The sequence below is a fragment of the Crinia signifera genome, unplaced genomic scaffold (genome assembly GCF_055691185.1).
Source record: "Crinia signifera unplaced genomic scaffold, ASM5569118v1 HAP2_SCAFFOLD_105, whole genome shotgun sequence".
Classification (NCBI taxonomy): domain Eukaryota; kingdom Metazoa; phylum Chordata; class Amphibia; order Anura; family Myobatrachidae; genus Crinia; species Crinia signifera.
This window is the reverse complement of record NW_028141999.1, coordinates 147,802-173,681: the sequence shown is the minus strand read 5'-3', so window position 1 is coordinate 173,681 and position 25,880 is coordinate 147,802. Positions and strand designations below refer to the sequence as shown.

Here is a 25,880-nt window from a genome sequence, read left to right as displayed (position 1 = left end):
AGACATTTGGAAGAGGTCAAACAGACACAATAGCCATCACCTAAAGACTTACCACACTGTTTAGGCCCAATTCCAACTGCTTTTGGCAGCTAAACAGTGTTGATCCTCTTTAGTAGTTTAATTTAAGACCCCCTGCTAATATCATGTCCTGTAGGTCGTTTTACATTACCAACACATGATTTTTTTCAGTAAGCCAATACAGTTAGGAAACTTTTTTATTAGCTTACCTGGTGATAGAAGTAGAAGAGGGCAAAAAAGTGCATGTATCTCACCTACAGCCATACCACATTGGATAGGCCCAATCTCGTCTGATCTTGGAAGCTAAGCAGTGTTGGGCCTGGTTAGTACTTGGGTGGGAGACCACATGGGAACACCAGGTGCTGTAGGTTTTTTCACATTACAGGCAAATTGTTTTTATTCTCTAGCTATTTAAATTGGAAACTTTTTCTTTTTATTGCCAGTACAGACATTTGGAAGAGGTCAAACAGACACAATAGCCATCACCTAAAGACTTACCACACTGTTTAGGCCCAATTCCAACTGCTTTTGGCAGCTAAACAGTGTTGGGCCTCTTTAGTAGTTTAATTTAAGACTCCCTGCTAATATCATGTCCTGTAGGTCTTTTTACATTACCAACACATGATTTTTTTCAGTAAGCCAATACAGTTAGGAAACTTTTGTATTAGCTTACCTGGTGATAGAAGTAGAAGAGGGCAAAAAAGTGCTTTTAACTCACCTACAGCCATACCACATTGGATAGGCCCAATCTCGTCTGATCTTGGAAGCTAAGCAGTGTTGGGCCTGGTTAGTACTTGGGTGGGAGACCACATGGGAACACCAGGTGCTGTAGGTTTTTTCACATTACTGGCAAATTGTTTTTATTCTCTAGCTATTTAAATAGGAAACTTTATCTTTTTATTGCCAGCACAGACATTTGGAAGAGGTCAAACAGACACAATAGCCATCACCTAAAGACTTACCAAACTGTTTAGGCCCAATTCCAACTGCTTTTGGCAGCTAAACAGTGTTGAGCCTCTTTAGTAGTTTAATTTAAGACCCCCTGCTAATATCATGTCCTGTAGATCTTTTTACATTACCAACACATGATTTTTTTCAGTAAGCCAATACAGTTAGGAAACTTCTTTATTAGCTTACCTGGTGATAGAAGTAGAAGAGGGCAAAAAAGTGCCTGTATCTCAACTACAGCCATACCACATTGGATAGGCCCAATCTCGTCTGATCTTGGAAGCTAAGCAGTGTTGGGCCTGGATAGTACTTGGGTGGGAGACCACATGGGAACACCAGGTGCTGTAGGTTTTTTCACATTACTGGCAAATTGTTTTTATTCTCTAGCTATTTAAATTGGAAACTTTTTCTTTTTATTGCCAGCACAGACATTTGGAAGAGGTCAAACAGACACAATAGCCATCACCTAAAGACTTACCACACTGTTTAGGCCCAATTCCAACTGCTTTTGGCAGCTAAACAGTGTTGGGCCTCTTTAGTAGTTTAATTTAAGACTCCCTGCTAATATCATGTCCTGTAGGTCTTTTTACATTACCAACACATGATTTTTTTCAGTAAGCCAATACAGTTAGGAAACTTTTTTATTAGCTTACCTGGTGATAGAAGTAGAAGAGGGCAAAAAAGTGCTTGTATCTCACCTAAAGCCATACCACATTGGATAGGCCCAATCTTGTCTGATCTTGGAAGCTAAGCAGTGTTGGGCCTGGTTAGTACTTGGGTGGGAGACCACATGGGAACACCAGGTGCTGTAGGTTTTTTCACATTACAGGCAAATTGTTTTTATTCTCTAGCTATTTAAATTGGAAACTTTTTCTTTTTATTGCCAGTACAGACATTTGGAAGAGGTCAAACAGACACAATAGCCATCTCCTAAAGACTTACCACACTGTTTAGGCCCAATTCCAACTACTTTTGGCAGCTAAACAGTGTTGAGCCTCTTTAGTAGTTTAATTTAAGACCCCCTGCTAATATCATGTCCTGTAGGTCTTTTTACATTACCAACACATGATTTTTTTCAGTAAGCCAATACAGTTAGGAAACTTTTTTATTAGCTTACCTGGTGATAAAAGTAGAAGAGGGCAAAAAAGTGAATTTAACTCACCTACAGCCATACCACATTGGATAGGCCCAATCTCGTCTGATCTTGGAAGCTAAGCAGTGTTGGGCCTGGTTAGTACTTGGGTGGGAGACCACATGGGAACACCAGGTGCTGTAGGTTTTTTCACATCACTGGCAAATTGTTTTTATTCTCTAGCTATTTATATTGGAAACTTTTTCATTTTATTGCCAGCACAGACATTTGGAAGAGGTCAAACAGACACAATAGCCATCAGCTAAAGACTTACCACACTGTTTAGGCTCAATTCCAACTGCTTTTGGCAGCTAAACAGTGTTGAGCCTGTTTAGTAGTTTAATTTAAGACCCCCTGCTAATATCATGTCCTGTAGGTCTTTTTACATTACCAACACATGATTTTTTTCAGTAAGCCAATACAGTTAGGAAACTTTTTTATTAGCTTACCTGGTGATAGAAGTAGAAGAGGGCAAAAAAGTGCCTGTATCTCACCTACAGCCATACCACATTGGATAGGCCCAATCTTGTCTGATCTTGGAAGCTAAGCAGTGTTGGGCCTGGTTAGTACTTGGGTGGGAGACCACATGGGAACACCAGGTGCTGTAGCTTTTTTCACATTACAGGCAAATTGTTTTTATTCTCTAGCTATTTAAATTGGAAACTTTTTCTTTTTATTGCCAGTACAGACATTTGGAAGAGGTCAAACAGACACAATAGCCATCACCTAAAGAATTACCACACTGTTTAGGCCCAATTCCAACTGCTTTTGGCAGCTAAACAGTGTTGAGCCTCTTTAGTAGTTTAATTTAAGACCCCCTGCTAATATCATGTCCTTTAGGTCTTTTTACATTACCAACACATGATTTTTTTTAAGTAAGCCAATACAGTTAGGAAACTTTTTTATTAGCTTACCTGGTGATAGAAGTAGAAGAGGGCAAAAAAGTGCTTGTATCTCACCTACAGCCATACCACATTGGATAGGCCCAACCTCGTCTGATCTTGGAAGTTAAGCAGTGTTGGGCCTGGTTAGTACTTGGGTGGGAGACCACATGGGAACACCAGGTGCTGTAGGTTTTTTCACATTACTGGCAAATTGTTTTTATTCTCTAGCTATTTAGATTGGAAACTTTTTCTTTTTATTGCCAGCACAGACATTTGGAAGAGTTCAAACAGACACAATAGCCATCACCTAAAGACTTACCACACTGTTTAGGCCCAATTCCAACTGCTTTTGGCAGCTAAACAGTGTTGATCCTCTTTAGTAGTTTAATTTAAGACCCCCTGCTAATATCATGTCCTGTAGGTCTTTTTACATTACCAACACATGATTTTTTTCAGTAAGCCAATACAGTTAGGAAACTTTTGTATTAGCTTACCTGGTGATAGAAGTAGAAGAGGGCAAAAAAGTACCTGTATCTCACCTACAGCCATACCACATTGGATAGGCCTGATCTTGGAAGCAAAGCAGTGTTGGGCCTGGATAGTACTTGGGTGGGAGACCACATGGGAACACCAGGTGCTGTAGGTTTTTTCACATTACTGGCAAATTGTTTTTATTCTCTAGCTATTTAGATTGGAAACTTTTTCTTTTTATTGCCAGCACAGACATTTGGAAGAGTTCAAACAGACACAATAGCCATCACCTAAAGACTTACCACACTGTTTAGGCCCAATTCCAACTGCTTTTGGCAGCTAAACAGTGTTGAGCCTCTTTAGTAGTTTAATTTAAGACCCCCTGCTAATATCATGTCCTGTAGGTCTTTTTACATTACCAACACATGATTTTTTTCAGTAAGCCAATACAGTTAGGAAACTTTTGTATTAGCTTACCTGGTGATAGAAGTAGAAGAGGGCAAAAAAGTACCTGTATCTCACCTACAGCCATACCACATTGGATAGGCCTGATCTTGGAAGCAAAGCAGTGTTGGGCCTGGATAGTACTTGGGTGGGAGACCACATGGGAACACCAGGTGCTGTAGGTTTTTTCACATCACTGGCAAATTGTTTTTATTCTCTAGCTATTTATATTGGAAACTTTTTCATTTTATTGCCAGCACAGACATTTGGAAGAGGTCAAACAGACACAATAGCCATCAGCTAAAGACTTACCACACTGTTTAGGCTCAATTCCAACTGCTTTTGGCAGCTAAACAGTGTTGAGCCTGTTTAGTAGTTTAATTTAAGACCCCCTGCTAATATCATGTCCTGTAGGTCTTTTTACATTACCAACACATGATTTTTTTCAGTAAGCCAATACAGTTAGGAAACTTTTTTATTAGCTTACCTGGTGATAGAAGTAGAAGAGGGCAAAAAAGTGCCTGTATCTCACCTACAGCCATACCACATTGGATAGGCCCAATCTTGTCTGATCTTGGAAGCTAAGCAGTGTTGGGCCTGGTTAGTACTTGGGTGGGAGACCACATGGGAACACCAGGTGCTGTAGGTTTTTTCACATTACAGGCAAATTGTTTTTATTCTCTAGCTATTTAAATTGGAAACTTTTTCTTTTTATTGCCAGTACAGACATTTGGAAGAGGTCAAACAGACACAATAGCCATCACCTAAAGAATTACCACACTGTTTAGGCCCAATTCCAACTGCTTTTGGCAGCTAAACAGTGTTGAGCCTCTTTAGTAGTTTAATTTAAGACCCCCTGCTAATATCATGTCCTGTAGGTCTTTTTACATTACCAACACATGATTTTTTTTAAGTAAGCCAATACAGTTAGGAAACTTTTTTATTAGCTTACCTGGTGATAGAAGTAGAAGAGGGCAAAAAAGTGCTTGTATCTCACCTACAGCCATACCACATTGGATAGGCCCAACCTCGTCTGATCTTGGAAGTTAAGCAGTGTTGGGCCTGGTTAGTACTTGGGTGGGAGACCACATGGGAACACCAGGTGCTGTAGGTTTTTTCACATTACTGGCAAATTGTTTTATTCTCTAGCTATTTAGATTGGAAACTTTTTCTTTTTATTGCCAGCACAGACATTTGGAAGAGTTCAAACAGACACAATAGCCATCACCTTAAGACTTACCACACTGTTTAGGCCCAATTCCAACTGCTTTTGGCAGCTAAACAGTGTTGATCCTCTTTAGTAGTTTAATTTAAGACCCCCTGCTAATATCATGTCCTGTAGGTCTTTTTACATTACCAACACATGATTTTTTTCAGTAAGCCAATACAGTTAGGAAACTTTTGTATTAGCTTACCTGGTGATAGAAGTAGAAGAGGGCAAAAAAGTACCTGTATCTCACCTACAGCCATACCACATTGGATAGGCCTGATCTTGGAAGCAAAGCAGTGTTGGGCCTGGATAGTACTTGGGTGGGAGACCACATGGGAACACCAGGTGCTGTAGGTTTTTTCACATTACTGGCAAATTGTTTTTATTCTCTAGCTATTTAGATTGGAAACTTTTTCTTTTTATTGCCAGCACAGACATTTGGAAGAGTTCAAACAGACACAATAGCCATCACCTAAAGACTTACCACACTGTTTAGGCCCAATTCCAACTGCTTTTGGCAGCTAAACAGTGTTGAGCCTCTTTAGTAGTTTAATTTAAGACCCCCTGCTAATATCATGTCCTGTAGGTCTTTTTACATTACCAACACATGATTTTTTTCAGTAAGCCAATACAGTTAGGAAACTTTTGTATTAGCTTACCTGGTGATAGAAGTAGAAGAGGGCAAAAAAGTACCTGTATCTCACCTACAGCCATACCACATTGGATAGGCCTGATCTTGGAAGCAAAGCAGTGTTGGGCCTGGATAGTACTTGGGTGGGAGACCACATGGGAACACCAGGTGCTGTAGGTTTTTTCACATTACTGGCAAATTGTTTTTATTCTCTAGATATTTAAATTGGAAACTTTTTCTTTTTATTGCCAGCACTGACATTTGGAAGAGGTAAAACAGACACAATATCCATCACCTAAAGACTTACCACACTGTTTAGGCCCAATTCCAACTGCTTTTGGCAGGTAAACAGTGTTGAGGCTATTTAGTAGTTTAATTTAAGACCCCCTGATAATATCATGTCCTGTAGGTCTTTTTACATTACCAACACATGATTTTTTTCAGTAAGCCAATACAGTTAGGAAACTTTTTTATTAGCTTACCTGGTGATAGAAGTAGAAGAGGGCAAAAAAGTGCCTGTATTTCACCTACAGCCATACCACATTGGATAGGCCCAATCTCGTCTGTTCTTGGAAGCTAAGCAGTGTTGGGCCTGGTTAGTACTTGGGTGGGAGACCACATGGGAACACCAGGTGCTGTAGGTTTTTTCACATTACAGGCAAATTGTTTTTATTCTCTAGCTATTTAAATTGGAAACTTTTTCTTTTTATTGCCAAAACAGACATTTGGAAGAGGTCAAACAGACACAATAGCCATCACCTAAAGACTTACCACACTGTTTAGGCCCAATTCCAACTGCTTTTGGCAGCTAAACAGTGTTGATCCTCTTTAGTAGTTTAATTTAAGACCCCCTGCTAATATCATGTCCTGTAGGTCGTTTTACATTACCAACACATGATTTTTTTCAGTAAGCCAATACAGTTAGGAAACTTTTTTATTAGCTTACCTGGTGATAGAAGTAGAAGAGGGCAAAAAAGTGCATGTATCTCACCTACAGCCATACCACATTGGATAGGCCCAATCTCGTCTGATCTTGGAAGCTAAGCAGTGTTGGGCCTGGTTAGTACTTGGGTGGGAGACCACATGGGAACACCAGGTGCTGTAGGTTTTTTCACATTACAGGCAAATTGTTTTTATTCTCTAGCTATTTAAATTGGAAACTTTTTCTTTTTATTGCCAGTACAGACATTTGGAAGAGGTCAAACAGACACAATAGCCATCACCTAAAGACTTACCACACTGTTTAGGCCCAATTCCAACTGCTTTTGGCAGCTAAACAGTGTTGAGCCTCTTTAGTAGTTTAATTTAAGACCCCCTGCTAATATCATGTCCTGTAGGTCTTTTTACATTACCAACACATGATTTTTTTCAGTAAGCCAATACAGTTAGGAAACTTTTTTATTAGCTTACCTGGTGATAGAAGTAGAAGAGGGCTAAAAAGTGCCTGTATTTCACCTACAGCCATACCACATTGGATAGGCCCAATCTCGTCTGTTCTTGGAAGCTAAGCAGTGTTGGGCCTGGTTAGTACTTGGGTGGGAGACCACATGGGAACACCAGGTGCTGTAGGTTTTTTCACATTACAGGCAAATTGTTTTTATTCTCTAGCTATTTAAATTGGAAACTTTTTCTTTTTATTGCCAGTACAGGCATTTGGAAGAGGTCAAACAGACACAATAGCCATCACCTAAAGACTTACCACACTGTTTAGGCCCAATTCCATCTGCTTTTGGCAGCTAAACAGTGTTGATCCTCTTTAGTAGTTTAATTTAAGACCCCCTGCTAATATCATGTCCTGTAGGTCGTTTTACATTACCAACACATGATTTTTTTCAGTAAGCCAATACAGTTAGGAAACTTTTTTATTAGCTTACCTGGTGATAGAAGTAGAAGAGGGCAAAAAAGTGCTTGTATCTCACCTACAGCCATACCACATTGGATAGGCCCAACCTCGTCTGATCTTGGAAGTTAAGCAGTGTTGGCCCTGGTTAGTACTTGGGTGGGAGACCACATGGGAACACCAGGTGCTGTAGGTTTTTTCACATTACTGGCAAATTGTTTTTATTCTCTAGCTATTTAGATTGGAAACTTTTTCTTTTTATTGCCAGCACAGACATTTGGAAGAGTTCAAACAGACACAATAGCCATCACCTAAAGACTTACCACACTGTTTAGGCCCAATTCCAACTGCTTTTGGCAGCTAAACAGTGTTGAGCCTCTTTAGTAGTTTAATTTAAGACCCCCTGCTAATATCATGTCCTGTAGGTCTTTTTACATTACCAACACATGATTTTTTTCAGTAAGCCAATACAGTTAGGAAACTTTTGTATTAGCTTACCTGGTGATAGAAGTAGAAGAGGGCAAAAAAGTACCTGTATCTCACCTACAGCCATACCACATTGGATAGGCCTGATCTTGGAAGCAAAGCAGTGTTGGGCCTGGATAGTACTTGGGTGGGAGACCACATGGGAACACCAGGTGCTGTAGGTTTTTTCACATTACTGGCAAATTGTTTTTATTCTCTAGCTATTTAGATTGGAAACTTTTTCTTTTTATTGCCAGCACAGACATTTGGAAGAGTTCAAACAGACACAATAGCCATCACCTAAAGACTTACCACACTGTTTAGGCCCAATTCCAACTGCTTTTGGCAGCTAAACAGTGTTGAGCCTCTTTAGTAGTTTAATTTAAGACCCCCTGCTAATATCATGTCCTGTAGGTCTTTTTACATTACCAACACATGATTTTTTTCAGTAAGCCAATACAGTTAGGAAACTTTTGTATTAGCTTACCTGGTGATAGAAGTAGAAGAGGGCAAAAAAGTACCTGTATCTCACCTACAGCCATACCACATTGGATAGGCCTGATCTTGGAAGCAAAGCAGTGTTGGGCCTGGATAGTACTTGGGTGGGAGACCACATGGGAACACCAGGTGCTGTAGGTTTTTTCACATTACTGGCAAATTGTTTTTATTCTCTAGATATTTAAATTGGAAACTTTTTCTTTTTATTGCCAGCACTGACATTTGGAAGAGGTAAAACAGACACAATATCCATCACCTAAAGACTTACCACACTGTTTAGGCCCAATTCCAACTGCTTTTGGCAGGTAAACAGTGTTGAGGCTATTTAGTAGTTTAATTTAAGACCCCCTGCTAATATCATGTCCTGTAGGTCTTTTTACATTACCAACACATGATTTTTTTCAGTAAGCCAATACAGTTAGGAAACTTTTTTATTAGCTTACCTGGTGATAGAAGTAGAAGAGGGCTAAAAAGTGTCTGTATTTCACCTACAGCCATACCACATTGGATAGGCCCAATCTCGTCTGTTCTTGGAAGCTAAGCAGTGTTGGGCCTGGTTAGTACTTGGGTGGGAGACCACATGGGAACACCAGGTGCTGTAGGTTTTTTCACATTACAGGCAAATTGTTTTTATTCTCTAGCTATTTAAATTGGAAACTTTTTCTTTTTATTGCCAGTACAGGCATTTGGAAGAGGTCAAACAGACACAATAGCCATCACCTAAAGACTTACCACACTGTTTAGGCCCAATTCCATCTGCTTTTGGCAGCTAAACAGTGTTGATCCTCTTTAGTAGTTTAATTTAAGACCCCCTGCTAATATCATGTCCTGTAGGTCGTTTTACATTACCAACACATGATTTTTTTCAGTAAGCCAATACAGTTAGGAAACTTTTTTATTAGCTTACCTGGTGATAGAAGTAGAAGAGGGCAAAAAAGTGCATGTATCTCACCTACAGCCATACCACATTGGATAGGCCCAATCTCGTCTGATCTTGGAAGCTAAGCAGTGTTGGGCCTGGTTAGTACTTGGGTGGGAGACCACATGGGAACACCAGGTGCTGTAGGTTTTTCACATTACAGGCAAATTGTTTTTATTCTCTAGCTATTTAAATTGGAAACTTTTTCTTTTTATTACCAGTACAGACATTTGGAAGAGGTCAAACAGACACAATAGCCATCACCTAAAGACTTACCACACTGTTTAGGCCCAATTCCAACTGCTTTTGGCAGCTAAACAGTGTTGAGCCTCTTTAGTAGTTTAATTTAAGACCCCCTGCTAATATCATGTCCTGTAGGTCTTTTTACATTACCAACACATGATTTTTTTCAGTAAGCCAATACAGTTAGGAAACTTTTGTATTAGCTTACCTGGTGATAGAAGTAGAAGAGGGCAAAAAAGTGCCTTTAACTCACCTACAGCCATACCACGTTGGATAGGCCCAATCTCGTCTGATCTTGGAAGCTAAGCAGTGTTGGGCCTGGTTAGTACTTGGGTGGGAGACCACATGGGAACACCAGGTGCTGTAGGTTTTTTCACATTACCGGCAAATTGTTTTTATTCTCTAGCTATTTAAATAGGAAACTTTATCTTTTTATTGCCAGCACAGACATTTGGAAGAGGTCAAACAGACACAATAGCCATCACCTAAAGACTTACCAAACTGTTTAGGCCCAATTCCAACTGCTTTTGGCAGCTAAACAGTGTTGAGCCTCTTTAGTAGTTTAATTTAAGACCCCCTGCTAATATCATGTCCTGTAGGTCTTTTTACATTACCAACACATGATTTTTTTCAGTAAGCCAATACAGTTAGGAAACTTTTTTATTAGCTTACCTGGTGATAGAAGTAGAAGAGGGCTAAAAAGTGCCTGTATTTTATCTACAGCCATACCTCATTGGATAGGCCCAATCTCGTCTGTTCTTGGAAGCTAAGCAGTGTTGGGCCTGGTTAGTACTTGGGTGGGAGACCACATGGGAACACCAGGTGCTGTAGGTTTTTTCACATTACAGGCAAATTGTTTTTATTCTCTAGCTATTTAAATTGGAAAATTTTTCTTTTTATTGCCAGTACAGGCATTTGGAAGAGGTCAAACAGACACAATAGCCATCAACTAAAGACTTACCACACTGTTTAGGCCCAATTCCATCTGCTTTTGGCAGCTAAACAGTGTTGATCCTCTTTAGTAGTTTAATTTAAGACCCCCTGCTAATATCATGTCCTGTAGGTCGTTTTACATTACCAACACATGATTTTTTTCAGTAAGCCAATACAGTTAGGAAACTTTTTTATTAGCTTACCTGGTGATAGAAGTAGAAGAGGGCAAAAAAGTGCATGTATCTCACCTACAGCCATACCACATTGGATAGGCCCAATCTCGTCTGATCTTGGAAGCTAAGCAGTGTTGGGCCTGGTTAGTACTTGGGTGGGAGACCACATGGGAACACCAGGTGCTGTAGGTTTTTTCACATTACAGGCAAATTGTTTTTATTCTCTAGCTATTTAAATTGGAAACTTTTTCTTTTTATTGCCAGTACAGACATTTGGAAGAGGTCAAACAGACACAATAGCCATCACCTAAAGACTTACCACACTGTTTAGGCCCAATTCCAACTGCTTTTGGCAGCTAAACAGTGTTAAGCCTCTTTAGTAGTTTAATTTAAGACCCCCTGCTAATATCATGTCCTGTAGGTCTTTTTACATTACCAACACATGATTTTTTTCAGTAAGCCAATACAGTTAGGAAACTTTTGTATTAGCTTACCTGGTGATAGAAGTAGAAGAGGGCAAAAAAGTGCCTTTAACTCACCTACAGCCATACTACATTGGATAGGCCCAATCTCATCTGATCTTGGAAGCTAAGCAGTGTTGGGCCTGGTTAGTACTTGGGTGGGAGACCACATGGGAACACCAGGTGCTGTAGGTTTTTTCACATTACTGGCAAATTGTTTTTATTCTCTAGCTATTTAAATAGGAAACTTTATCTTTTTATTGCCAGCACAGACATTTGGAAGAGGTCAAACAGACACAATAGCCATCACCTAAAGACTTACCAAACTGTTTAGGCCCAATTCCAACTGCTTTTGGCAGCTAAACAGTGTTGAGCCTCTTTAGTAGTTTAATTTAAGACCCCCTGCTAATATCATGTCCTGTAGGTCTTTTTACATTACCAACACATGATTTTTTTCAGTAAGCCAATACAGTTAGGAAACTTTTTTATTAGCTTACCTGGTGATAGAAGTAGAAGAGGGCAAAAAGGTGCCTGTATCTCAACTACAGCCATACCACATTGGATAGGCCTGATCTTGGAAGCTAAGCAGTGTTGGGCCTGGTTAGTACTTGGGTGGGAGACCACATGGGAACACCAGGTGCTGTAGGTTTTTTCACATTACTGGCAAATTGTTTTTATTCTCCAGCTATTTAAATTGGAAACTTTTTCTTTTTATTGCCAGCACAGACATTTGGAAGAGGTCAAACAGACACAATAGCCATCACCTAAAGACTTACCACACTGTTTAGGCCCAATTCAAACTGCTTTTGGCAGCTAAACAGTGTTGGGCCTCTTTAGTAGTTTAATTTAAGACTCCCTGCTAATATCATGTCCTGTAGGTCTTTTTACATTACCAACACATGATTTTTTTCAGTAAGCCAATACAGTTAGGAAACTTTTTTATTAGCTTACCTGGTGATAGAAGTAGAAGAGGGCAAAAAAGTGCCTGTATCTCACCTACAGCCATACCACATTGGATAGGCCCGATCTCGTCTGATCTTGGAAGCTAAGCAGTGTTGGGCCTGGTTAGTACTTGGGTGGGAGACCACATGGGAACACCAGGTGCTGTAGGTTTTTTCACATTACAGGCAAATTGTTTTTATTCTCTAGCTATTTAAATTGGAAACTTTTTCTTTTTATTGCCAGTACAGACATTTGGAAGAGGTCAAACAGACACAATAGCCATCACCTAAAGACTTACCACACTGTTTAGGCCCAATTCCAACTGCTTTTGGCAGCTAAACAGTGTTGAGCCTGTTTAGTAGTTTAATTTAAGACCCCCTGCTAATATCATGTCCTGTAGGTCTTTTTACATTACCAACACATGATTTTTTTCAGTAAGCCAATACAGTTAGGAAACTTTTTTATTAGCTTACCTGGTGATAGAAGTAGAAGAGGGCAAAAAAGTGCCTATATCTCACCTACAGCCATACCACATTGGATAGGCCCAATCTTGTCTGATCTTGGAAGCTAAGCAGTGTTGGGCCTGGTTAGTACTTGGGTGGGAGACCACATGGGAACACCAGGTGCTGTAGGTTTTTTCACATTACAGGCAAATTGTTTTTATTCTCTAGCTATTTAAATTGGAAACTTTTTCTTTTTATTGCCAGTACAGACATTTGGAAGAGGTCAAACAGACACAATAGCCATCTCCTAAAGACTTACCACACTGTTTAGGCCCAATTCCAACTACTTTTGGCAGCTAAACAGTGTTGAGCCTCTTTAGTAGTTTAATTTAAGACCCCCTGCTAATATCATGTCCTGTAGGTCTTTTTACATTACCAACACATGATTTTTTTCAGTAAGCCAATACAGTTAGGAAACTTTTTTATTAGCTTACCTGGTGATAGAAGTAGAAGAGGGCAAAAAAGTGAATTTAACTCACCTACAGCCATACCACATTGGATAGGCCCAATCTCGTCTGATCTTGGAAGCTAAGCAGTGTTGGGCCTGGTTAGTACTTGGGTGGGAGACCACATGGGAACACCAGGTGCTGTAGGTTTTTTCACATCACTGGCAAATTGTTTTTATTCTCTAGCTATTTATATTGGAAACTTTTTCATTTTATTGCCAGCACAGACATTTGGAAGAGGTCAAACAGACACAATAGCCATCAGCTAAAGACTTACCACACTGTTTAGGCTCAATTCCAACTGCTTTTGGCAGCTAAACAGTGTTGAGCCTCTTTTGTAGTTTAATTTAAGACCCCCTGCTAATATCATGTCCTGTAGGTCTTTTTACATTACCAACACATGATTTTTTTCCGTAAGCCAATACAGTTAGGGAACTTTTGTATTAGCTTACCTGGTGATAGAAGTAGAAGAGGGCAAAAAAGTGCCTGTATCTCACCTACAGCCATACCACATTGGATAGGCCCAATCTCGTCTGATCTTGGAAGCTAAGCAGTGTTGGGCCTGGTTAGTACTTTGGTGGGAGACCACATGGGAACACCAGGTGCTGTAGGGTTTTTCACATTACAGGCAAATTGTTTTTATTCTCTAGCTATTTAAATTGGAAACTTTTTCTTTTTATTGCCAGTACAGACATTTGGAAGAGGTCAAACAGACACAATAGCCATCACATAAAGACTTACCACACTGTTTAGGCCCAATTCCAACTGCTTTTGGCAGCTAAACAGTGTTGAGCCTCTTTAGTAGTTTAATTTAAGACCCCCTGCTAATATCATGTCCTGTAGGTCTTTTTACATTACCAACACATGATTTTTTTCAGTAAGCCAATACAGTTAGGAAACTTCTTTATTAGCTTACCTGGTGATAGAAGTAGAAGAGGGCTAAAAAGTGCCTGTGTTTCACCTACAGCCATACCACATTGGATAGGCCCAATCTCGTCTGTTCTTGAAAGCTAAACAGTGTTGGGCCTGGTTAGTACTTGGGTGGGAGACCACATGGGAACACCAGGTGCTGTAGGTTTTTTCACATTACAGGCAAATTGTTTTTATTCTCTAGCTATTTAAATTGGAAACTTTTTCTTTTTATTGCCAGTACAGGCATTTGGAAGAGGTCAAACAGACACAATAGCCATCACCTAAAGACTTACCACACTGTTTAGGCCCAATTCCATCTGCTTTTGGCAGCTAAACAGTGTTGATCCTCTTTAGTAGTTTAATTTAAGACCCCCTGCTAATATCATGTCCTGTAGGTCGTTTTACATTACCAACACATGATTTTTTTCAGTAAGCCAATACAGTTAGGAAACTTTTTTATTAGCTTACCTGGTGATAGAAGTAGAAGAGGGCAAAAAAGTGCATGTATCTCACCTACAGCCATACCACATTGGATAGGCCCAATCTCGTCTGATCTTGGAAGCTAAGCAGTGTTGGGCCTGGTTAGTACTTGGGTGGGAGACCACATGGGAACACCAGGTGCTGTAGGTTTTTTCACATTACAGGCAAATTGTTTTTATTCTCTAGCTATTTAAATTGGAAACTTTTTCTTTTTATTGCCAGTACAGACATTTGGAAGAGGTCAAACAGACACAATAGCCATCACCTAAAGACTTACCACACTGTTTAGGCCCAATTCCAACTGCTTTTGGCAGCTAAACAGTGTTGAGCCTCTTTAGTAGTTTAATTTAAGACCCCCTGCTAATATCATGTCCTGTAGGTCTTTTTACATTACCAACACATGATTTTTTTCAGTAAGCCAATACAGTTAGGAAACTTTTTTATTAGCTTACCTGGTGATAAAAGTAGAAGAGGGCAAAAAAGTGAATTTAACTCACCTACAGCCATACCACATTGGATAGGCCCAATCTCGTCTGATCTTGGAAGCTAAGCAGTGTTGGGCCTGGTTAGTACTTGGGTGGGAGACCACAAGGGAACACCAGGTGCTGTAGGTTTTTTCACATCACTGGCAAATTGTTTTTATTCTCTAGCTATTTATATTGGAAACTTTTTCATTTTATTGCCAGCACAGACATTTGGAAGAGGTCAAACAGACACAATAGCCATCAGCTAAAGACTTACCACACTGTTTAGGCTCAATTCCAACTGCTTTTGGCAGCTAAACAGTGTTGAGCCTGTTTAGTAGTTTAATTTAAGACCCCCTGCTAATATCATGTCCTGTAGGTCTTTTTACATTACCAACACATGATTTTTTTCAGTAAGCCAATACAGTTAGGAAACTTTTTTATTAGCTTACCTGGTGATAGAAGTAGAAGAGGGCAAAAAAGTGCCTGTATCTCACCTACAGCCATACCACATTGGATAGGCCCAATCTTGTCTGATCTTGGAAGCTAAGCAGTGTTGGGCCTGGTTAGTACTTGGGTGGGAGACCACATGGGAACACCAGGTGCTGTAGGTTTTTTCACATTACAGGCAAATTGTTTTTATTCTCTAGCTATTTAAATTGGAAACTTTTTCTTTTTATTGCCAGTACAGACATTTGGAAGAGGTCAAACAGACACAATAGCCATCACCTAAAGAATTACCACACTGTTTAGGCCCAATTCCAACTGCTTTTGGCAGCTAAACAGTGTTGAGCCTCTTTAGTAGTTTAATTTAAGACCCCCTGCTAATATCATGTCCTGTAGGTCTTTTTACATTACCAACACATGATTTTTTTTAAGTAAGCCAATACAGTTAGGAAACTTTTTTATTAGCTTACCTGGTGATAGAAGTAGAAGAGGGCAAAAAAGTGAATTTAACTCACCTACAGCCATACCATATTGGATAGGCCCAATCTCGTCTGATCTTGGAAGCTAAGCAGTGTTGGGCCTGGTTAGTACTTGGGTGGGAGACCACATGGGAACACCAGGTGCTGTAGGTTTTTTCACATCACTGGCAAATTGTTTTTATTCTCTAGCTATTTATATTGGAAACTTTTTCATTTTATTGCCAGCACAGACATTTGGAAGAGGTCAAACAGACACAATAGCCATCACCTAAAGACTTACCACACTGTTTAGGCTCAATTCCAACTGCTTTTGGCAGCTAAACAGTGTTGAGCCTCTTTTGTAGTTTAATTTAAGACCCCCTGCTAATATCATGTCCTGTAGGTCTTTTTACATTACCAACACATGATTTTTTTCCGTAAGCCAATACAGTTAGGGAACTTTTGTATTAGCTTACCTGGTGATAGAAGTAGAAGAGGGCAAAAAAGTGCCTGTATCGCACCTACAGCCATACCACATTGGATAGGCCCAATCTCGTCTGATCTTGGAAGCTAAGCAGTGTTGGGCCTGGTTAGTACTTTGGTGGGAGACCACATGGGAACACCAGGTGCTGTAGGGTTTTTCACATTACAGGCAAATTGTTTTTATTCTCTAGCTATTTAAATTGGAAACTTTTTCTTTTTATTGCCAGTACAGACATTTGGAAGAGGTCAAACAGACACAATAGCCATCACATAAAGACTTACCACACTGTTTAGGCCCAATTCCAACTGCTTTTGGCAGCTAAACAGTGTTGAGCCTCTTTAGTAGTTTAATTTAAGACCCCCTGCTAATATCATGTCCTGTAGGTCTTTTTACATTACCAACACATGATTTTTTTCAGTAAGCCAATACAGTTAGGAAACTTTTTTATTAGCTTACCTGGTGATAGAAGTAGAAGAGGGCTAAAAAGTGCCTGTGTTTCACCTACAGCCATACCACATTGGATAGGCCCAATCTCGTCTGTTCTTGGAAGCTAAGCAGTGTTGGGCCTGGTTAGTACTTGGGTGGGAGACCACATGGGAACACCAGGTGCTGTAGGTTTTTTCACATTACAGGCAAATTGTTTTTATTCTCTAGCTATTTAAATTGGAAACTTTTTCTTTTTATTGCCAGTACAGGCATTTGGAAGAGGTCAAACAGACACAATAGCCATCACCTAAAGACTTACCACACTGTTTAGGCCCAATTCCATCTGCTTTTGGCAGCTAAACAGTGTTGATCCTCTTTAGTAGTTTAATTTAAGACCCCCTGCTAATATCATGTCCTGTAGGTCGTTTTACATTACCAACACATGATTTTTTTCAGTAAGCCAATACAGTTAGGAAACTTTTTTATTAGCTTACCTGGTGATAGAAGTAGAAGAGGGCAAAAAAGTGCATGTATCTCACCTACAGCCATACCACATTGGATAGGCCCAATCTCGTCTGATCTTGGAAGCTAAGCAGTGTTGGGCCTGGTTAGTACTTGGGTGGGAGACCACATGGGAACACCAGGTGCTGTAGGTTTTTTCACATTACAGGCAAATTGTTTTTATTCTCTAGCTATTTAAATTGGAAACTTTTTCTTTTTATTGCCAGTACAGACATTTGGAAGAGGTCAAACAGACACAATAGCCATCACCTAAAGACTTACCACACTGTTTAGGCCCAATTCCAACTGCTTTTGGCAGCTAAACAGTGTTGAGCCTCTTTAGTAGTTTAATTTAAGACCCCCTGCTAATATCATGTCCTGTAGGTCTTTTTACATTACCAACACATGATTTTTTTCAGTAAGCCAATACAGTTAGGAAACTTTTTTATTAGCTTACCTGGTGATAGAAGTAGAAGAGGGCTAAAAAGTGCCTGTGTTTCACCTACAGCCATACCACATTGGATAGGCCCAATCTCGTCTGTTCTTGGAAGCTAAGCAGTGTTGGGCCTGGTTAGTACTTGGGTGGGAGACCACATGGGAACACCAGGTGCTGTAGGTTTTTTCACATTACAGGCAAATTGTTTTTATTCTCTAGCTATTTAAATTGGAAACTTTTTCTTTTTATTGCCAGTACAGGCATTTGGAAGAGGTCAAACAGACACAATAGCCATCACCTAAAGACTTACCACACTGTTTAGGCCCAATTCCATCTGCTTTTGGCAGCTAAACAGTGTTGATCCTCTTTAGTAGTTTAATTTAAGACCCCCTGCTAATATCATGTCCTGTAGGTCGTTTTACATTACCAACACATGATTTTTTTCAGTAAGCCAATACAGTTAGGAAACTTTTTTATTAGCTTACCTGGTGATAGAAGTAGAAGAGGGCAAAAAAGTGCATGTATCTCACCTACAGCCATACCACATTGGATAGGCCCAATCTCGTCTGATCTTGGAAGCTAAGCAGTGTTGGGCCTGGTTAGTACTTGGGTGGGAGACCACATGGGAACACCAGGTGCTGTAGGTTTTTTCACATTACAGGCAAATTGTTTTTATTCTCTAGCTATTTAAATTGGAAACTTTTTCTTTTTATTGCCAGTACAGACATTTGGAAGAGGTCAAACAGACACAATAGCCATCACCTAAAGACTTACCACACTGTTTAGGCCCAATTCCAACTGCTTTTGGCAGCTAAACAGTGTTGAGCCTCTTTAGTAGTTTAATTTAAGACCCCCTGCTAATATCATGTCCTGTAGGTCTTTTTACATTACCAACACATGATTTTTTTCAGTAAGCCAATACAGTTAGGAAACTTTTTTATTAGCTTACCTGGTGATAGAAGTAGAAGAGGGCAAAAAAGTGCCTGTATCTCACCTACAGCCATACCACATTGGATAGGCCCAATCTTGTCTGATCTTGGAAGCTAAGCAGTGTTGGGCCTGGTTAGTACTTGGGTGGGAGACCACATGGGAACACCAGGTGCTGTAGGTTTTTTCACATTACAGGCAAATTGTTTTTATTCTCTAGCAATTTAAATTGGAAACTTTTTCTTTTTATTGCCAGTACAGACATTTGGAAGAGGTCAAACAGACACAATAGCCATCTCCTAAAGACTTACCACACTGTTTAGGCCCAATTCCAACTACTTTTGGCAGCTAAACAGTGTTGAGCCTCTTTAGTAGTTTAATTTAAGACCCCCTGCTAATATCATGTCCTGTAGGTCTTTTTACATTACCAACACATGATTTTTTTCAGTAAGCCAATACAGTTAGGAAACTTTTTTATTAGCTTACCTGGTGATAGAAGTAGAAGAGGGCAAAAAAGTGAATTTAACTCACCTACAGCCATACCACATTGGATAGGCCCAATCTCGTCTGATCTTGGAAGCTAAGCAGTGTTGGGCCTGGTTAGTACTTGGGTGGGAGACCACATGGGAACACCAGGTGCTGTAGGTTTTTTCACATCACTGGCAAATTGTTTTTATTCTCTAGCTATTTATATTGGAAACTTTTTCATTTTATTGCCAGCACAGACATTTGGAAGAGGTCAAACAGACACAATAGCCATCAGCTAAAGACTTACCACACTGTTTAGGCTCAATTCCAACTGCTTTTGGCAGCTAAACAGTGTTGAGCCTCTTTTGTAGTTTAATTTAAGACCCCCTGCTAATATCATGTCCTGTAGGTCTTTTTACATTACCAACACATGATTTTTTTCCGTAAGCCAATACAGTTAGGGAACTTTTGTATTAGCTTACCTGGTGATAGAAGTACAAGAGGGCAAAAAAGTGCCTGTATCTCACCTACAGCCATACCACATTGGATAGGCCCAATCTCGTCTGATCTTGGAAGCTAAGCAGTGTTGGGCCTGGTTAGTACTTTGGTGGGAGACCACATGGGAACACCAGGTGCTGTAGGGTTTTTCACATTACAGGCAAATTGTTTTTATTCTCTAGCTATTTAAATTGGAAACTTTTTCTTTTTATTGCCAGTACAGACATTTGGAAGAGGTCAAACAGACACAATAGCCATCACATAAAGACTTACCACACTGTTTAGGCCCAATTCCAACTGCTTTTGGCAGCTAAACAGTGTTGAGCCTCTTTAGTAGTTTAATTTAAGACCCCCTGCTAATATCATGTCCTGTAGGTCTTTTTACATTACCAACACATGATTTTTTTCAGTAAGCCAATACAGTTAGGAAACTTTTTTATTAGCTTACCTGGTGATAGAAGTAGAAGAGGGCTAAAAAGTGCCTGTGTTTCACCTACAGCCATACCACATTGGATAGGCCCAATCTCGTCTGTTCTTGGAAGCTAAGCAGTGTTGGGCCTGGTTAGTACTTGGGTGGGAGACCACATGGGAACACCAGGTGCTGTAGGTTTTTTCACATTACAGGCAAATTGTTTTTATTCTCTAGCTATTTAAATTGGAAACTTTTTCTTTTTATTGCCAGTACAGGCATTTGGAAGAGGTCAAACAGACACAATAGCCATCACCTAAAGACTTACCACACTGTTTAGGCCCAATTCCAACTGCTTTTGGCAGCTAAACAGTGTTGAGCCTCTTTAGTAGTTTAATTTAAGACCCCCTGCTAATATCATGTCCTGTAGGTCTTTTTACATTACCAACACATGATTTTTTTCAGTAAGCCAATACAGTTAGGAAACTTTTTTATTAGCTTACCTGGTGATAGAAGTAGAAGAGGGCAAAAAAGTGCCTGTATCTCACCTACAGCCATACCACATTGGATAGGCCCAATCTTGTCTGATCTTGGAAGCTAAGCAGTGTTGGGCCTGGTTAGTACTTGGGTGGGAGACCACATGGGAACACCAGGTGCTGTAGGTTTTTTGACATTACAGGCAAATTGTTTTTATTCTCTAGCTATTTAAATTGGAAACTTTTTCTTTTTATTGCCAGTACAGACATTTGGAAGAGGTCAAACAGACACAATAGCCATCACCTAAAGACTTACCACACTGTTTAGGCCCAATTCCAACTGCTTTTGGCAGCTAAACAGTGTTGAGCCTCTTTAGTAGTTTAATTTAAGACCCCCTGCTAATATCATGTCCTGTAGGTCTTTTTACATTACCAACACATGATTTTTTTCAGTAAGCCAATACAGTTAGGAAACTTTTTTATTAGCTTACCTGGTGATAAAAGTAGAAGAGGGCAAAAAAGTGAATTTAACTCACCTACAGCCATACCACATTGGATAGGCCCAATCTCGTCTGATCTTGGAAGCTAAGCAGTGTTGGGCCTGGTTAGTACTTGGGTGGGAGACCACATGGGAACACCAGGTGCTGTAGGTTTTTTCACATCACTGGCAAATTGTTTTTATTCTCTAGCTATTTATATTGGAAACTTTTTCATTTTATTGCCAGCACAGACATTTGGAAGAGGTCAAACAGACACAATAGCCATCAGCTAAAGACTTACCACACTGTTTAGGCTCAATTTCAACTACTTTTGGCAGCTAAACAGTGTTGAGCCTGTTTAGTAGTTTAATTTAAGACCCCCTGCTAATATCATGTCCTGTAGGTCTTTTTACATTACCAACACATGATTTTTTTCAGTAAGCCAATACAGTTAGGAAACTTTTTTATTAGCTTACCTGGTGATAGCAGTAGAAGAGGGCAAAAAAGTGCCTGTATCTCACCTACAGCCATACCACATTGGATAGGCCCAATCTTGTCTGATCTTGGAAGCTAAGCAGTGTTGGGCCTGGTTAGTACTTGGGTGGGAGACCACATGGGAACACCAGGTGCTGTAGGTTTTTTCACATTACAGGCAAATTGTTTTTATTCTCTAGCTATTTAAATTGGAAACTTTTTCTTTTTATTGCCAGTACAGACATTTGGAAGAGGTCAAACAGACACAATAGCCATCACCTAAAGAATTACCACACTGTTTAGGCCCAATTCCAACTGCTTTTGGCAGCTAAACAGTGTTGAGCCTCTTTAGTAGTTTAATTTAAGACCCCCTGCTAATATCATGTCCTGTAGGTCTTTTTACATTACCAACACATGATTTTTTTTAAGTAAGCCAATACAGTTAGGAAACTTTTTTATTAGCTTACCTGGTGATAGAAGTAGAAGAGGGCAAAAAAGTGCTTGTATCTCACCTACAGCCATACCACATTGGATAGGCCCAACCTCGTCTGATCTTGGAAGTTAAGCAGTGTTGGGCCTGGTTAGTACTTGGGTGGGAGACCACATGGGAACACCAGGTGCTGTAGGTTTTTTCACATTACTGGCAAATTGTTTTTATTCTCTAGCTATTTAGATTGGAAACTTTTTCTTTTTATTGCCAGCACAGACATTTGGAAGAGTTCAAACAGACACAATAGCCATCACCTAAAGACTTACCACACTGTTTAGGCCCAATTCCAACTGCTTTTGGCAGCTAAACAGTGTTGATCCTCTTTAGTAGTTTAATTTAAGACCCCCTGCTAATATCATGTCCTGTAGGTCTTTTTACATTACCAACACATGATTTTTTTCAGTAAGCCAATACAGTTAGGAAACTTTTGTATTAGCTTACCTGGTGATAGAAGTAGAAGAGGGCAAAAAAGTACCTGTATCTCACCTACAGCCATACCACATTGGATAGGCCTGATCTTGGAAGCAAAGCAGTGTTGGGCCTGGATAGTACTTGGGTGGGAGACCACATGGGAACACCAGGTGCTGTAGGTTTTTTCACATTACTGGCAAATTGTTTTTATTCTCTAGCTATTTAGATTGGAAACTTTTTCTTTTTATTGCCAGCACAGACATTTGGAAGAGTTCAAACAGACACAATAGCCATCACCTAAAGACTTACCACACTGTTTAGGCCCAATTCCAACTGCTTTTGGCAGCTAAACAGTGTTGAGCCTCTTTAGTAGTTTAATTTAAGACCCCCTGCTAATATCATGTCCTGTAGGTCTTTTTACATTACCAACACATGATTTTTTTCAGTAAGCCAATACAGTTAGGAAACTTTTGTATTAGCTTACCTGGTGATAGAAGTAGAAGAGGGCAAAAAAGTACCTGTATCTCACCTACAGCCATACCACATTGGATAGGCCTGATCTTGGAAGCAAAGCAGTGTTGGGCCTGGATAGTACTTGGGTGGGAGACCACATGGGAACACCAGGTGCTGTAGGTTTTTTCACATTACTGGCAAATTGTTTTTATTCTCTAGATATTTAAATTGGAAACTTTTTCTTTTTATTGCCAGCACTGACATTTGGAAGAGGTAAAACAGACACAATATCCATCACCTAAAGACTTACCACACTGTTTAGGCCCAATTCCAACTGCTTTTGGCAGGTAAACAGTGTTGAGGCTATTTAGTAGTTTAATTTAAGACCCCCTGATAATATCATGTCCTGTAGGTCTTTTTACATTACCAACACATGATTTTTTTCAGTAAGCCAATACAGTTAGGAAACTTTTTTATTAGCTTACCTGGTGATAGAAGTAGAAGAGGGCAAAAAAGTGCCTGTATTTCACCTACAGCCATACCACATTGGATAGGCCCAATCTCGTCTGTTCTTGGAAGCTAAGCAGTGTTGGGCCTGGTTAGTACTTGGGTGGGAGAACACATGGGAACACCAGGTGCTGTAGGTTTTTTCACATTACAGGCAAATTGTTTTTATTCTCTAGCTATTTAAATTGGAAACTTTTTCTTTTTATTGCCAGTACAGACATTTGGAAGAGGTCAAACAGACACAATAGCCATCACCTAAAGACTTACCACACTGTTTAGGCCCAATTCCAACTGCTTTTGGCAGCTAAACAGTGTTGATCCTCTTTAGTAGTTTAATTTAAGACCCCCTGCTAATATCATGTCCTGTAGGTCGTTTTACATTACCAACACATGATTTTTTTCAGTAAGCCAATACAGTTAGGAAACTTTTTTATTAGCTTACCTGGTGATAGAAGTAGAAGAGGGCAAAAAAGTGCATGTATCTCACCTACAGCCATACCACATTGGATAGGCCCAATCTCGTCTGATCTTGGAAGCTAAGCAGTGTTGGGCCTGGTTAGTACTTGGGTGGGAGACCACATGGGAACACCAGGTGCTGTAGGTTTTTTCACATTACAGGCAAATTGTTTCTATTCTCTAGCTATTTAAATTGGAAACTTTTTCTTTTTATTGCCAGTACAGACATTTGGAAGAGGTCAAACAGACACAATAGCCATCACCTAAAGACTTACCACACTGTTTAGGCCCAATTCCAACTGCTTTTGGCAGCTAAACAGTGTTGAGCCTCTTTAGTAGTTTAATTTAAGACCCCCTGCTAATATCATGTCCTGTAGGTCTTTTTACATTACCAACACATGATTTTTTTCAGTAAGCCAATACAGTTAGGAAACTTTTTTATTAGCTTACCTGGTGATAGAAGTAGAAGAGGGCTAAAAAGTGCCTGTATTTAACCTACAGCCATACCACATTGGATAGGCCCAATCTCGTCTGTTCTTGGAAGCTAAGCAGTGTTGGGCCTGGTTAGTACTTGGGTGGGAGACCACATGGGAACACCAGGTGCTGTAGGTTTTTTCACATTACAGGCAAATTGTTTTTATTCTCTAGCTATTTAAATTGGAAACTTTTTCTTTTTATTGCCAGTACAGGCATTTGGAAGAGGTCAAACAGACACAATAGCCATCACCTAAAGACTTACCACACTGTTTAGGCCCAATTCCATCTGCTTTTGGCAGCTAAACAGTGTTGATCCTCTTTAGTAGTTTAATTTAAGACCCCCTGCTAATATCATGTCCTGTAGGTCGTTTTACATTACCAACACATGATTTTTTTCAGTAAGCCAATACAGTTAGGAACCTTTTTTATTAGCTTACCTGGTGATAGAAGTAGAAGAGGGCAAAAAAGTGCATGTATCTCACCTACAGCCATACCACATTGGATAGGCCCAATCTCGTCTGATCTTGGAAGCTAAGCAGTGTTGGGCCTGGTTAGTACTTGGGTGGGAGACCACATGGGAACACCAGGTGCTGTAGGTTTTTCACATTACAGGCAAATTGTTTTTATTCTCTAGCTATTTAAATTGGAAACTTTTTCTTTTTATTACCAGTACAGACATTTGGAAGAGGTCAAACAGACACAATAGCCATCACCTAAAGACTTACCACACTGTTTAGGCCCAATTCCAACTGCTTTTGGCAGCTAAACAGTGTTGAGCCTCTTTAGTAGTTTAATTTAAGACCCCCTGCTAATATCATGTCCTGTAGGTCTTTTTACATTACCAACACATGATTTTTTTCAGTAAGCCAATACAGTTAGGAAACTTTTGTATTAGCTTACCTGGTGATAGAAGTAGAAGAGGGCAAAAAAGTGCCTTTAGCTCACCTACAGCCATACCACATTGCATAGGCCCAATCTCGTCTGATCTTGGAAGCTAAGCAGTGTTGGGCCTGGTTAGTACTTGGGTGGGAGACCACATGGGAACACCAGGTGCTGTAGGTTTTTTCACATTACTGGCAAATTGTTTTTATTCTCTAGCTATTTAAATAGGAAACTTTATCTTTTTATTGCCAGCACAGACATTTGGAAGAGGTCAAACAGACACAATAGCCATCACCTAAAGACTTACCAAACTGTTTAGGCCCAATTCCAACTGCTTTTGGCAGCTAAACAGTGTTGAGCCTCTTTAGTAGTTTAATTTAAGACCCCCTGCTAATATCATGTCCTGTAGGTCTTTTTACATTACCAACACATGATTTTTTTCAGTAAGCCAATACAGTTAGGAAACTTTTTTATTAGCTTACCTGGTGATAGAAGTAGAAGAGGGCTAAAAAGTGCCTGTATTTCACCTACAGCCATACCACATTGGATAGGCCCAATCTCGTCTGTTCTTGGAAGCTAAGCAGTGTTGGGCCTGGTTAGTACTTGGGTGGGAGACTACATGGGAACACCAGGTGCTGTAGGTTTTTTCACATTACAGGCAAATTGTTTTTATTCTCTAGCTATTTAAATTGGAAACTTTTTCT

General features: G+C 39.8%; 44 non-coding genes and 12 pseudogenes across 44 annotated transcripts; all 56 read left to right on the top strand.

The window, feature by feature from the left end:
• Positions 1 to 270: 270 nt before the first annotated feature.
• On the top strand, positions 271 to 389 carry LOC146051666 (5S ribosomal RNA). The gene has a single exon (XR_014466864.1). It is a non-coding gene; the product is annotated as a 5S ribosomal RNA (ribosomal RNA).
• A 345-nt stretch (positions 390 to 734) lies between these two features.
• Positions 735 to 853, top strand: LOC146051665 (5S ribosomal RNA). The gene has a single exon (XR_014466863.1). It is a non-coding gene; the product is annotated as a 5S ribosomal RNA (ribosomal RNA).
• A 345-nt stretch (positions 854 to 1,198) lies between these two features.
• LOC146051848 (5S ribosomal RNA) lies at positions 1,199 to 1,317 on the top strand. The gene has a single exon (XR_014467030.1). It is a non-coding gene; the product is annotated as a 5S ribosomal RNA (ribosomal RNA).
• A 345-nt stretch (positions 1,318 to 1,662) lies between these two features.
• LOC146052031 (5S ribosomal RNA) lies at positions 1,663 to 1,781 on the top strand (annotated as a pseudogene).
• A 345-nt stretch (positions 1,782 to 2,126) lies between these two features.
• On the top strand, positions 2,127 to 2,245 carry LOC146051663 (5S ribosomal RNA). Its single transcript, XR_014466862.1, has one exon. It is a non-coding gene; the product is annotated as a 5S ribosomal RNA (ribosomal RNA).
• Positions 2,246 to 2,590: 345 nt separating this feature from the next.
• On the top strand, positions 2,591 to 2,709 carry LOC146052015 (5S ribosomal RNA). The gene has a single exon (XR_014467181.1). It is a non-coding gene; the product is annotated as a 5S ribosomal RNA (ribosomal RNA).
• Positions 2,710 to 3,055: 346 nt separating this feature from the next.
• Positions 3,056 to 3,174, top strand: LOC146051812 (5S ribosomal RNA). Its single transcript, XR_014466997.1, has one exon. It is a non-coding gene; the product is annotated as a 5S ribosomal RNA (ribosomal RNA).
• A 345-nt stretch (positions 3,175 to 3,519) lies between these two features.
• LOC146052118 (5S ribosomal RNA) lies at positions 3,520 to 3,628 on the top strand (annotated as a pseudogene).
• A 345-nt stretch (positions 3,629 to 3,973) lies between these two features.
• LOC146052116 (5S ribosomal RNA) lies at positions 3,974 to 4,082 on the top strand (annotated as a pseudogene).
• Positions 4,083 to 4,427: 345 nt separating this feature from the next.
• LOC146051904 (5S ribosomal RNA) lies at positions 4,428 to 4,546 on the top strand. The gene has a single exon (XR_014467080.1). It is a non-coding gene; the product is annotated as a 5S ribosomal RNA (ribosomal RNA).
• Positions 4,547 to 4,892: 346 nt separating this feature from the next.
• On the top strand, positions 4,893 to 5,011 carry LOC146051811 (5S ribosomal RNA). Its single transcript, XR_014466996.1, has one exon. It is a non-coding gene; the product is annotated as a 5S ribosomal RNA (ribosomal RNA).
• A 344-nt stretch (positions 5,012 to 5,355) lies between these two features.
• Positions 5,356 to 5,464, top strand: LOC146052114 (5S ribosomal RNA; annotated as a pseudogene).
• A 345-nt stretch (positions 5,465 to 5,809) lies between these two features.
• Positions 5,810 to 5,918, top strand: LOC146052113 (5S ribosomal RNA; annotated as a pseudogene).
• A 345-nt stretch (positions 5,919 to 6,263) lies between these two features.
• Positions 6,264 to 6,382, top strand: LOC146051876 (5S ribosomal RNA). Its single transcript, XR_014467054.1, has one exon. It is a non-coding gene; the product is annotated as a 5S ribosomal RNA (ribosomal RNA).
• A 345-nt stretch (positions 6,383 to 6,727) lies between these two features.
• Positions 6,728 to 6,846, top strand: LOC146051661 (5S ribosomal RNA). The gene has a single exon (XR_014466860.1). It is a non-coding gene; the product is annotated as a 5S ribosomal RNA (ribosomal RNA).
• A 345-nt stretch (positions 6,847 to 7,191) lies between these two features.
• Positions 7,192 to 7,310, top strand: LOC146051875 (5S ribosomal RNA). The gene has a single exon (XR_014467053.1). It is a non-coding gene; the product is annotated as a 5S ribosomal RNA (ribosomal RNA).
• Positions 7,311 to 7,655: 345 nt separating this feature from the next.
• LOC146051987 (5S ribosomal RNA) lies at positions 7,656 to 7,774 on the top strand. Its single transcript, XR_014467155.1, has one exon. It is a non-coding gene; the product is annotated as a 5S ribosomal RNA (ribosomal RNA).
• Positions 7,775 to 8,119: 345 nt separating this feature from the next.
• On the top strand, positions 8,120 to 8,228 carry LOC146052112 (5S ribosomal RNA; annotated as a pseudogene).
• A 345-nt stretch (positions 8,229 to 8,573) lies between these two features.
• Positions 8,574 to 8,682, top strand: LOC146052111 (5S ribosomal RNA; annotated as a pseudogene).
• Positions 8,683 to 9,027: 345 nt separating this feature from the next.
• On the top strand, positions 9,028 to 9,146 carry LOC146051872 (5S ribosomal RNA). Its single transcript, XR_014467052.1, has one exon. It is a non-coding gene; the product is annotated as a 5S ribosomal RNA (ribosomal RNA).
• Positions 9,147 to 9,491: 345 nt separating this feature from the next.
• Positions 9,492 to 9,610, top strand: LOC146051660 (5S ribosomal RNA). The gene has a single exon (XR_014466859.1). It is a non-coding gene; the product is annotated as a 5S ribosomal RNA (ribosomal RNA).
• A 344-nt stretch (positions 9,611 to 9,954) lies between these two features.
• LOC146051760 (5S ribosomal RNA) lies at positions 9,955 to 10,073 on the top strand. The gene has a single exon (XR_014466950.1). It is a non-coding gene; the product is annotated as a 5S ribosomal RNA (ribosomal RNA).
• Positions 10,074 to 10,418: 345 nt separating this feature from the next.
• LOC146051976 (5S ribosomal RNA) lies at positions 10,419 to 10,537 on the top strand. Its single transcript, XR_014467145.1, has one exon. It is a non-coding gene; the product is annotated as a 5S ribosomal RNA (ribosomal RNA).
• Positions 10,538 to 10,882: 345 nt separating this feature from the next.
• Positions 10,883 to 11,001, top strand: LOC146051659 (5S ribosomal RNA). The gene has a single exon (XR_014466858.1). It is a non-coding gene; the product is annotated as a 5S ribosomal RNA (ribosomal RNA).
• Positions 11,002 to 11,346: 345 nt separating this feature from the next.
• LOC146051756 (5S ribosomal RNA) lies at positions 11,347 to 11,465 on the top strand. Its single transcript, XR_014466946.1, has one exon. It is a non-coding gene; the product is annotated as a 5S ribosomal RNA (ribosomal RNA).
• Positions 11,466 to 11,810: 345 nt separating this feature from the next.
• On the top strand, positions 11,811 to 11,919 carry LOC146052123 (5S ribosomal RNA; annotated as a pseudogene).
• Positions 11,920 to 12,264: 345 nt separating this feature from the next.
• Positions 12,265 to 12,383, top strand: LOC146051750 (5S ribosomal RNA). The gene has a single exon (XR_014466941.1). It is a non-coding gene; the product is annotated as a 5S ribosomal RNA (ribosomal RNA).
• A 345-nt stretch (positions 12,384 to 12,728) lies between these two features.
• Positions 12,729 to 12,847, top strand: LOC146051903 (5S ribosomal RNA). Its single transcript, XR_014467079.1, has one exon. It is a non-coding gene; the product is annotated as a 5S ribosomal RNA (ribosomal RNA).
• Positions 12,848 to 13,192: 345 nt separating this feature from the next.
• Positions 13,193 to 13,311, top strand: LOC146051658 (5S ribosomal RNA). The gene has a single exon (XR_014466857.1). It is a non-coding gene; the product is annotated as a 5S ribosomal RNA (ribosomal RNA).
• A 345-nt stretch (positions 13,312 to 13,656) lies between these two features.
• LOC146051884 (5S ribosomal RNA) lies at positions 13,657 to 13,775 on the top strand. Its single transcript, XR_014467062.1, has one exon. It is a non-coding gene; the product is annotated as a 5S ribosomal RNA (ribosomal RNA).
• A 345-nt stretch (positions 13,776 to 14,120) lies between these two features.
• LOC146052019 (5S ribosomal RNA) lies at positions 14,121 to 14,239 on the top strand (annotated as a pseudogene).
• Positions 14,240 to 14,584: 345 nt separating this feature from the next.
• LOC146051657 (5S ribosomal RNA) lies at positions 14,585 to 14,703 on the top strand. Its single transcript, XR_014466856.1, has one exon. It is a non-coding gene; the product is annotated as a 5S ribosomal RNA (ribosomal RNA).
• A 345-nt stretch (positions 14,704 to 15,048) lies between these two features.
• Positions 15,049 to 15,167, top strand: LOC146051777 (5S ribosomal RNA). Its single transcript, XR_014466965.1, has one exon. It is a non-coding gene; the product is annotated as a 5S ribosomal RNA (ribosomal RNA).
• Positions 15,168 to 15,512: 345 nt separating this feature from the next.
• On the top strand, positions 15,513 to 15,631 carry LOC146051902 (5S ribosomal RNA). The gene has a single exon (XR_014467078.1). It is a non-coding gene; the product is annotated as a 5S ribosomal RNA (ribosomal RNA).
• A 346-nt stretch (positions 15,632 to 15,977) lies between these two features.
• On the top strand, positions 15,978 to 16,096 carry LOC146051776 (5S ribosomal RNA). Its single transcript, XR_014466964.1, has one exon. It is a non-coding gene; the product is annotated as a 5S ribosomal RNA (ribosomal RNA).
• Positions 16,097 to 16,441: 345 nt separating this feature from the next.
• On the top strand, positions 16,442 to 16,560 carry LOC146051883 (5S ribosomal RNA). Its single transcript, XR_014467061.1, has one exon. It is a non-coding gene; the product is annotated as a 5S ribosomal RNA (ribosomal RNA).
• Positions 16,561 to 16,905: 345 nt separating this feature from the next.
• Positions 16,906 to 17,024, top strand: LOC146051871 (5S ribosomal RNA). Its single transcript, XR_014467051.1, has one exon. It is a non-coding gene; the product is annotated as a 5S ribosomal RNA (ribosomal RNA).
• Positions 17,025 to 17,369: 345 nt separating this feature from the next.
• On the top strand, positions 17,370 to 17,488 carry LOC146051656 (5S ribosomal RNA). Its single transcript, XR_014466855.1, has one exon. It is a non-coding gene; the product is annotated as a 5S ribosomal RNA (ribosomal RNA).
• A 345-nt stretch (positions 17,489 to 17,833) lies between these two features.
• LOC146051870 (5S ribosomal RNA) lies at positions 17,834 to 17,952 on the top strand. The gene has a single exon (XR_014467050.1). It is a non-coding gene; the product is annotated as a 5S ribosomal RNA (ribosomal RNA).
• A 345-nt stretch (positions 17,953 to 18,297) lies between these two features.
• Positions 18,298 to 18,416, top strand: LOC146051655 (5S ribosomal RNA). The gene has a single exon (XR_014466854.1). It is a non-coding gene; the product is annotated as a 5S ribosomal RNA (ribosomal RNA).
• Positions 18,417 to 18,761: 345 nt separating this feature from the next.
• On the top strand, positions 18,762 to 18,880 carry LOC146051901 (5S ribosomal RNA). The gene has a single exon (XR_014467077.1). It is a non-coding gene; the product is annotated as a 5S ribosomal RNA (ribosomal RNA).
• Positions 18,881 to 19,225: 345 nt separating this feature from the next.
• LOC146051654 (5S ribosomal RNA) lies at positions 19,226 to 19,344 on the top strand. The gene has a single exon (XR_014466853.1). It is a non-coding gene; the product is annotated as a 5S ribosomal RNA (ribosomal RNA).
• Positions 19,345 to 19,689: 345 nt separating this feature from the next.
• On the top strand, positions 19,690 to 19,808 carry LOC146051881 (5S ribosomal RNA). The gene has a single exon (XR_014467059.1). It is a non-coding gene; the product is annotated as a 5S ribosomal RNA (ribosomal RNA).
• A 345-nt stretch (positions 19,809 to 20,153) lies between these two features.
• LOC146051868 (5S ribosomal RNA) lies at positions 20,154 to 20,272 on the top strand. The gene has a single exon (XR_014467048.1). It is a non-coding gene; the product is annotated as a 5S ribosomal RNA (ribosomal RNA).
• A 345-nt stretch (positions 20,273 to 20,617) lies between these two features.
• On the top strand, positions 20,618 to 20,736 carry LOC146051900 (5S ribosomal RNA). Its single transcript, XR_014467076.1, has one exon. It is a non-coding gene; the product is annotated as a 5S ribosomal RNA (ribosomal RNA).
• Positions 20,737 to 21,081: 345 nt separating this feature from the next.
• On the top strand, positions 21,082 to 21,200 carry LOC146051652 (5S ribosomal RNA). Its single transcript, XR_014466852.1, has one exon. It is a non-coding gene; the product is annotated as a 5S ribosomal RNA (ribosomal RNA).
• A 345-nt stretch (positions 21,201 to 21,545) lies between these two features.
• On the top strand, positions 21,546 to 21,664 carry LOC146051899 (5S ribosomal RNA). The gene has a single exon (XR_014467075.1). It is a non-coding gene; the product is annotated as a 5S ribosomal RNA (ribosomal RNA).
• Positions 21,665 to 22,010: 346 nt separating this feature from the next.
• On the top strand, positions 22,011 to 22,129 carry LOC146051810 (5S ribosomal RNA). Its single transcript, XR_014466995.1, has one exon. It is a non-coding gene; the product is annotated as a 5S ribosomal RNA (ribosomal RNA).
• Positions 22,130 to 22,474: 345 nt separating this feature from the next.
• LOC146052110 (5S ribosomal RNA) lies at positions 22,475 to 22,583 on the top strand (annotated as a pseudogene).
• Positions 22,584 to 22,928: 345 nt separating this feature from the next.
• On the top strand, positions 22,929 to 23,037 carry LOC146052109 (5S ribosomal RNA; annotated as a pseudogene).
• Positions 23,038 to 23,382: 345 nt separating this feature from the next.
• LOC146052034 (5S ribosomal RNA) lies at positions 23,383 to 23,501 on the top strand (annotated as a pseudogene).
• A 345-nt stretch (positions 23,502 to 23,846) lies between these two features.
• On the top strand, positions 23,847 to 23,965 carry LOC146051651 (5S ribosomal RNA). The gene has a single exon (XR_014466851.1). It is a non-coding gene; the product is annotated as a 5S ribosomal RNA (ribosomal RNA).
• A 345-nt stretch (positions 23,966 to 24,310) lies between these two features.
• LOC146051867 (5S ribosomal RNA) lies at positions 24,311 to 24,429 on the top strand. The gene has a single exon (XR_014467047.1). It is a non-coding gene; the product is annotated as a 5S ribosomal RNA (ribosomal RNA).
• A 345-nt stretch (positions 24,430 to 24,774) lies between these two features.
• Positions 24,775 to 24,893, top strand: LOC146051649 (5S ribosomal RNA). The gene has a single exon (XR_014466849.1). It is a non-coding gene; the product is annotated as a 5S ribosomal RNA (ribosomal RNA).
• Positions 24,894 to 25,237: 344 nt separating this feature from the next.
• Positions 25,238 to 25,356, top strand: LOC146051758 (5S ribosomal RNA). Its single transcript, XR_014466948.1, has one exon. It is a non-coding gene; the product is annotated as a 5S ribosomal RNA (ribosomal RNA).
• A 345-nt stretch (positions 25,357 to 25,701) lies between these two features.
• Positions 25,702 to 25,820, top strand: LOC146051981 (5S ribosomal RNA). The gene has a single exon (XR_014467150.1). It is a non-coding gene; the product is annotated as a 5S ribosomal RNA (ribosomal RNA).
• Positions 25,821 to 25,880: the final 60 nt, after the last annotated feature.